Genomic DNA, 8,699 nt, shown 5'->3' on the forward strand with positions numbered 1-8,699 from the left:
TATTTTAAGTTTGGTGTCAATTGCATGCTTTTGTTTTTCTTTTTATTTTCGATTTTTGCATGTTCTTAGTCCCTTTTTGATTCATAAAAAGTCTAAGTTTGGTGTCCTCTTTGTGTTTTTCTCTTAAAATTTTCGAAAAATTGGTGTTTGATTTCTAAAAATTTTAAGTTTGGTGTCTTTGGTGTTTTTCTCTTTCCTCTTTTTAAAAATCAAATCTTTTTCATAAAAATTTTTCAATCATATCTTTTTAATTGCTCTTTTCAAAATCTTTTTAATTACTTAATTGATTCAGTCTCAATTTGCTTTGATCTCATTTTCCTTTTGATTTTCGAATTTCTTATTTTATTTTCCTTTTATTTTGTTTTATTTTATTTTAATTTTTTCGGTTATTTCAAAAAAAAAAAACAAAATTTATCTCTTTGCAATCATTATCATTTCCCTTTTGTCCATTATGGACTCAAGTGGAATTAATCAGTCCAAGAGGACTCTGGGGTCATATGCTAACCCCATTACAGCTGCATATGGGAGTAGCATCTGTATACCTCCCATCAAAGCAAGCAGCTTTGAGCTAAACCCTCAACTCATTATCATAGTGCAGCAAAATTGCCAGTATTCCGGTCTTCCACAGGAAGAACCTACTGAGTTTCTGGCACAGTTCTTACAAATTGCTGACACAGTACATGATAAAGAGGTAGATCAGGATGTCTACAGACTATTACTGTTTCCATTTGCTGTAAAAGATCAAGCTAAAAGGTGGTTGAATAACCAACCTACAGCAAGCATAAAGACATGGAAACAGTTATCAGACAAATTCCTGAATCATTTTTACCCTCCAAAGAGGATGACACAGCTAAGGCTGGACATCCAAGGCTTTAAACAAGAGGATAATGAATCCCTTTATAATGCCTGGGAGAAGTATAGAGGTATGCTTAGAAAATGCCCCTCTGAAATGTTTTCAGAGTGGGTACAGTTAGACATCTTCTACTATGGGCTCACAGAAAAAGCTCAGATGTCTTTAGACCACTCAGCTGGTGGATCTATACACATGAGGAAGACAATTGAAGAAGCTCAAGAGCTTATAGACACTGTTGCTAGAAACCAATATTTATATTCTAGCAATGAGTTCGTTCCAAAAGAGGAAATCATGGCATTAGCCACTGATCCTAATCCTCAAGAACAGATGAATGAGCTTAATCAACAATTGCTCCTGATGACTGAACAGTTAGCAGAATTTAAAGAAATGCTCCATGATACTAAGGTTGCTAACAAGAGCATAGAACTGCAGTTGAATCAAGCAAAACAGCAAATATCTAAACAAATAACAGAAGAATGTCAAGCAGTTCAACTGAGGAGTGGGAAGACACTGAATACCACTGCTCAAAGGAGCAAGAATCCAAACAGAGAACAATTGACAGAGAATAACCAAACCACTGTTCAAAATCCCTCTGAGGACAATAAGAGCCTAGAGAGGAACACTATTGGCGTTCAAATGCCAGAAAGGGAAGGAAAGTTGGCGTTAAACGCCCATTCCTTGCCCAGTTCTGGCGTTCAAACGCCAGAAAAGGGGGAGAAGTTGGCGTTTAACGCCCAATCTTCACCCATTCCTGGCGTCCAAACGCCCAAGGAGGATCAGGCACCTGAGAGTGCTGATAATTATCCCTCTAACAAGGCTTCTTCAACCACTTCTGTAAGGAATAAACCTGCAGCATCTAAGGTTGAGGAATATCAAGCCAAGATGCCTTATCCTCAGAAACTCCGCAAAGCAGAACAGGATAAGCAATTTGCCCGCTTTGCAGACTATCTAAGGACTCTTGAAATAAAGATTCCGTTTGCAGAGGCACTTGAGCAAATACCTTCTTATGCTAAGTTCATGAAAGAGATCTTAAGTCATAAGAAGGATTGGAGAGAAACTGAAAAAGTGTTTCTCACTGAAGAATGCAGTGCAGTCATTCTGAAAAGCTTACCAGAAAAGCTTCAAGATCCTGGAAGCTTTATGATACCATGCACACTAGAAGGTGTTTGCACCAAGACAGCTCTATGTGATCTTGGAGCAAGCATCAATCTAATACCTGCATCCACTATCAGAAAGCTTGGGTTGGCTGGAGAAGTCAAACCAACCAGGATATGCCTCCAATTTGCTGATGGCTCCATTAAACACCCATCAGGCGTAATAGAGGACATGATTGTCAAGGTTGGGCCATTTGCCTTTCCAACTGACTTTGTGGTGCTGGAAATAGAGGAGCACAAAAGTGCAACTCTCATTTTAGGAAGACCTTTCCTAGCAACTGGACGAACTCTCATTGATGTACACAAAGGGGAAGTAACCCTGAGAGTCAATGAGGATGAGTTCAAGTTGAATGCTGTGAAAGCTATGCAGCATCCAGACACACCAGATGATTGCATGAGCGCTGACATTATTGACTCTCTGGTAGAAGAGATCAATATGGCTGAAAGCCTAGAATCAGAGCTTGAGGACATCTTCAAAGATGCTCAACCTGATCAAGAAGCACTAGAGGAAGCAAAGGAATTTTCGAAAATTCCTCAGGAGGAGGATAAACCTCCCAAACCTGAACTCAAACCTCTACCACCATCCCTGAAGTACGCATTTCTGGGAGAGGGTGACACTTTTCCAGTGATTATAAGCTCTGCTTTAAATCCACAGGAAGAGGAAGCACTAATTCAAGTGCTAAGGACACACAAGACAGCTCTTGGGTGGTCCATAAGTAATCTTAAGGGCATTAGCCCAGCTAGATGCATGCACAAGATCCTGTTGGAGGATAATGCCAAACCAGTGGTTCAACCACAGAGGAGGCTAAATCCAGCCATGAAGGAGGTGGTGCAGAAAGAGGTCACTAAATTACTAGAGGCTGGGATTATTTATCCTATTTCTGATAGCCCCTGGGTGAGCCCTGTCCAAGTTGTTCCCAAAAAGGGAGGCATGACAGTGGTTCATAATGAAAAAAATGAACTGGTTCCTACAAGAACAGTCACAGGGTGGCGCATGTGTATTGACTACAGAAGGCTCAATACAGCCACCAGAAAGGATCATTTTCCTTTACCATTCATAGACCAAATGCTAGAAAGACTAGCAGGTCACGATTACTACTGCTTTTTGGATGGCTATTCAGGTTACAACCAAATTGCAGTAGATCCTCAGGACCAGGAGAAGACAGCATTTACTTGCCCTTCTGGCGTGTTTGCCTATAGGAGAATGCCTTTTGGTCTGTGCAATGCACCTGCAACCTTTCAGAGGTGTATGCTCTCTATCTTCTCAGATATGGTAGAAAAATTTCTGGAAGTCTTCATGGATGACTTTTCAGTATATGGAGACTCATTCAGCTCCTGTCTTGACCACCTATCTCTTGTCCTGAAAAGATGCCAAGAGACTAACCTGGTTTTAAACTGGGAGAAATGTCACTTTATGGTGACTGAAGGAATTGTCCTTGGGCATAAAATTTCAAGCAGGGGAATAGAGGTGGACAAGGCAAAGGTAGAGGTAATTGAAAAATTACCACCACCTGCCAATGTTAAGGCAATCAGAAGCTTTCTTGGGCATGCAGGATTCTACAGAAGATTCATAAAGGATTTTTCAAAAATTGCTAAACCTCTAAGTAATCTGCTAGCTGCTGACACTCCATTCATCTTTGACAATGAGTGTCTGCAGGCATTTGAGACCCTGAAAGCTAAGCTGGTCACAGCACCAGTCATCTCTGCACCAGATTGGACATTGCCATTTGAATTAATGTGTGATGCCAGTGATCATGCCATTGGTGCAGTGTTGGGACAGAGGCATAACAAGCTTTTGCACGTCATTTATTATGCCAGCCGTGTTCTAAATGACGCACAAAAGAACTACACAACCACAGAGAAAGAGCTACTTGCAGTGGTTTACGCCATTGACAAGTTTAGATCCTACCTAGTGGGATCAAAGGTGATTGTGTACACTGACCATGCTGCTCTTAAATACTTACTCACAAAGCAGGATTCAAAACCCAGGCTTATCAGATGGGTGTTGCTTCTGCAAGAGTTTGATATAGAAATAAGAGACAGAAAAGGGACAGAGAATCAAGTAGCTGATCATCTGTCCAGAATAGAACCAGTAGCTGGGGCGTCCCTCCCTTCTACTGAGATCTCTGAGACTTTCCCAGATGAGCAACTCTTTGCCATTCAGGAAGCTCCATGGTTTGCAGATATGGCAAACTATAAAGCTGTGAGGTTCATACCCAAGGAGTACAGCAATGTGCAAAGAAAGAAATTAATTTCAGATGCCAAGTACTACCTCTGGGATGAACCATATCTCTTTAAGAGATGTGCTGACGGAGTGATCCGCAGGTGTGTACCCAGAGAAGAAGCACAAAGGATCCTATGGCACTGCCATGGATCACAATATGGAGGACATTTTGGAAGTGAGCGAACAGCCACTAAAGTCCTCCAGTGTGGCTTCTACTGGCCTACTCTCTATAAAGATTCCCGAGAGTTTGTGCGTAACTGTGACAGTTGCCAAAGAGCTGGTAACCTGCCTCATGGATATGCCATGCCTCAACAAGGGATATTAGAGATAGAATTGTTTGATATACGGGGAATTGATTTCATGGGGCCATTCCCACCATCATACTCAAATACTTACATTCTGGTAGCAGTGGACTATGTATCTAAGTGGGTAGAAGCAATTGCTACACCCACTAATGATACCAAGACCGTGCTGAAATTCCTCCAGAAAAATATTTTCAGCAGGTTTGGCGTTCCCAGAGTGCTAATCAGTGACGGGGGCACTCATTTCTGCAATAAACAGCTATACTCTGCTATGGTTAGATATGGAATCAGCCATAAAGTGGCAACTCCGTATCATCCACAGACAAATGGGCAAGCTGAAGTCTCTAACAGAGAGCTAAAGAGAATCCTAGAACGGACTGTAATAGCCCGAAGAAAGGATTGGGCAAAGAGCTTGGATGATGCTCTGTGGGCATACAGAACAGCATTCAAGACTCCTATAGGAACCTCCCCATACCAACTGGTGTATGGGACGGCCTGCCATTTGCCTGTGGAACTGGAACATAAAGCCTATTGGGCAACCAGATTCCTAAACATGGATGCTCAGTTAGCTGGTGAGAAAAGACTGCTCCAGCTAAATGAGCTAGAGGAGTTCAGACTCAATGCCTTTGAAAATGCAAAAATTTATAAGGAAAAGGCAAAGAAGTGGCATGACAAGAGATTGTCAACCAGAGTCTTTGAGCCAGGACAAAAAGTTTTGCTCTTCAACTCCAGGCTCAAATTGTTTCCAGGAAAACTCAAATCCCGGTGGAGGGGTCCGTATGTGATTACAGGAGTGTCACCATATGGATATGTTGAGCTTCAGGATATTGATTCTGACAAGAAGTTCATTGTTAATGGACAGAGAATCAAGCACTATCTTGAAGGGAATTTTGAGCAGGAATGCTCAAAACTGAGACTTGAGTGATTCTTAGCAGAAGTCCAGCTAAAGACAGTAAAGAAGCGCTTGCTGGGAGGCAACCCAGTCATTAGGAAGTTGTATGATTAGTTCTTACAGAGGCAAGTATCAAAAATGAAGGAATTCACAGAGTTACAGAAGGATTCAGCTCAAAAAGCAGAGAAAATGAGCTTACTGGCGAAAAAACGCCAGTAAGGGGCATTTTGGGCGTTAAACGCCAGAATGGGTACCATTCTGGGCGTTTAACGCCAGGAATGGTGCCATTTTGGGCGTTAAACGCCAGAATGGGCACCATTCTGGGCGTTTAACGCCAGGTGTGCAGCATCATGGGCGTTTTGGAAAAACGCCCAGTGACAAAGGATTTCTGGCGTTTAACGCCAGCCAGGGCACCTAGCTGGGCGTTAAACGCCCAAAAGGGGCAACAAATGGGCGTTAAACGCCAGAATGGGTGCCATTCTGGGCGTTTAACGCCAGCAAGGTGGGGGGACCACAATTTTGTTTTCAAATCAAATTTTTTCAAACTTTCCTTTTTTCACCCATACTTTTCTACAAAATCACACTTCAATCATTCATCATTCACTTTCAAATCTTCACAAATCAAAACCATTCTTCAAATCTATTTCAAATTAATCTCAAATCTTCTTCAAAAACTCACCCTTTTCTCAATTTCTTTCCATATCTTCTCAAATCTCCTTTCTAATTTTTATCTTTTTTTTCGAAATCTCTTCTCCCCACCCTTATAAATTCACGTTTGGAACCCCCTTTGCCCACACCATTCGAATTTCCTCTTCCTCTCTCTCTCTATCTCTTCTTTCTTTTCTTTTGCTTGAGGACAAGCAAACCTCTAAGTTTGGTGTGCTTTTCCGTGATCACTAAGCCAAGATTCATCAATATCATGGCTCCCAAGGGAAAACAAACCAATTTAAGAGGCAAGAAAGAGAATAATCCAAAGAATCTTTGGAATCAAGAGAAGTTCTTAACCAAAGAACATGAAGACCATTATCACAAAATAATGGGTCTGAGGTCAGTGATCCCGGAAATGAAATTTGATCTGAAAGAAGATGAATATCCGGGGATCCAAGAGCAAATTCGAAACAGAGGATGGGAAGTTCTAACCAATCCTGAGACAAAGGTTGGAAGGAACATGGTTCAGGAATTCTACTCAAATCTGTGGCTGACAGATAAGCAGAGAATGACTGGAACCGCTTACCATACCTACAGAACCATGGTCAGAGGGAAAGTTATGTACTTCCATCTGGACAAAATAAGAGAAATCTTCAAGTTGCCTCAACTGCAAGATGATCCTGACTCCTTCAATAGGAGGATGGTGAGAGTAGATAAAGGGTTGGATCAAGTTCTAGAGGACATATGCCTCCCTGGAACTAAATGGATAACCAATTCAAAGGGTGTCCCAAACCAACTCAAGAGGGGAGACCTCAAACCAATTGCAAGAGGTTGGCTAGACTTTATTGGGCGTTCCATATTGCCCACTAGCAACCGTTCTGAGGTCACCATCAAGAGAGCAGTGATGATTCATTGCATTATGCTTGGAAGAGAAGTGGAGGTGCATCATGTGATTGCTTGTGAGATCTACACAATTGCAAATAAGAATTCCACTGAAGCCAAATTGGCTTACCCAAGCTTGATCTCCTTGCTCTGTAAAGAGGCTGGGGTGAAGATGGGAGTAGATGAGTTCATACCCATTGAACATCCAATCACCAAGAAGTCAATGGAAGGACAAGTGCAAGACAACTCTATCAAAAGGAGGGCGCATGAGTTCCTCCCTGAATTTCCTGAAATTGGCTACTGGGCCAGCCTGGAAGCATCTATCACCAAGCTGCAAGAGACTATGGAGCAACTTAAGGAAGAACAGCAGAATCAGAACTGCATGCTCTGCAAATTGCTGAAGGAACAAGAGAAGCAGGGGCGTGAAATCCAAGAGATGAAACGCCAAAAGCTCTCCTCTCAAGCTGAGGGAGCATCCACTTCTCAAAATCAAGGTTGTTGAGTCCTAACTCTGTGAAAACCTCTATCATTAGGAGCCTATTCTTGCGTTTTTCTTTTGTTTTCTATTTTTATTTTTAGTCTCATCTTATATCTATATTTGAGTCTTGATTCATAATTAATAAAATTTATGCCTTAAAGTTATGAATGTCCTATGAATCCATCACCTCTCTTAAATGAAAAATGCTTTAATCACAAAAGAACAAGAAGTACAGGATTTCGAAATTTATCCTTGAAACTAGTTGAATTAGCTTGATGTGGTGACAATACTTTTTGTTTTCTGAATGAATGCTTGAACAGTGCATATGTCTCTTGAATTTGTTGTTTTAAGAATGTTAAAATTGTTGGCTCTTGAAAGAATGATGGAAAAGGAGAACTGTTGTTGAGGATCTGAAAAATCATTGCTGGCGTTTAACTCCAGAAAAGGTCTCTACACGAAATTTCTTCATTGCTCAGCCCAAGCACACACCAAGTGGGCCCGGAAGTGGATTTTTCTGTCATTTACTCATTTCTGTAGACCTTAGGATACTAGTTTACTATTAATAGGACCTTTTGACATTGTATCCGTACCTTATGAACTCATAACATTTTAGACATTTCATTGTGTACCTTCCACAGCATGAGCCTCTAAACCCCATGGTTGGGGGTGAGGAGCTCTGCTGTGTCTTGATGGATTAATGCAATTACTACTGTTTCTTATTCAATCATGCTTGCTTCCATTCTAAGATATCACTTGCTCTTAACCCGGATGAATGTGATGATCCGTGACACTCATCATATTCTCAACTATGAACGTGTGACTGACAACCACCTCCGTTCTATCTTAGATTAAGTAGATATCTCTTGGGTTCTTTAATCGGAATCTTCGTGGTATAAGCTAGAACTGATGGCGGCATTCAAGAGAATCCGGAAGGTCTAAACCTTGTCTGTGGTATTCTGAGTAGGATTCAATGACTGGATGACTGTGACGTGCTTCAAACTCCTGAAGGCGGGGCGTTAGTGACAGACACAAAAGAATCACTGGATTCTATTCCGGCCTGATTGAGAACCGACAGATGATTAGCCTATGCTGTGACAGAGCATCAGGGACGTATTTTCACTGAGAGGATGGGAGGTAGCCACTGACAATGGTGAAACCCTACATACAGCTTGCCATGGAAGGAGCCTTGCGTGTTTGATGAAGAAGACAGTAGGAAAGCAGAGATTCGGAAGATGGAGCATCTCCAAAGCCTCAGCCTATTCTCCA

This window comes from Arachis stenosperma, chromosome 4, assembly GCF_014773155.1.
Source record: "Arachis stenosperma cultivar V10309 chromosome 4, arast.V10309.gnm1.PFL2, whole genome shotgun sequence".
In the NCBI taxonomy this organism is placed as follows: Eukaryota; Viridiplantae; Streptophyta; class Magnoliopsida; order Fabales; family Fabaceae; genus Arachis; species Arachis stenosperma.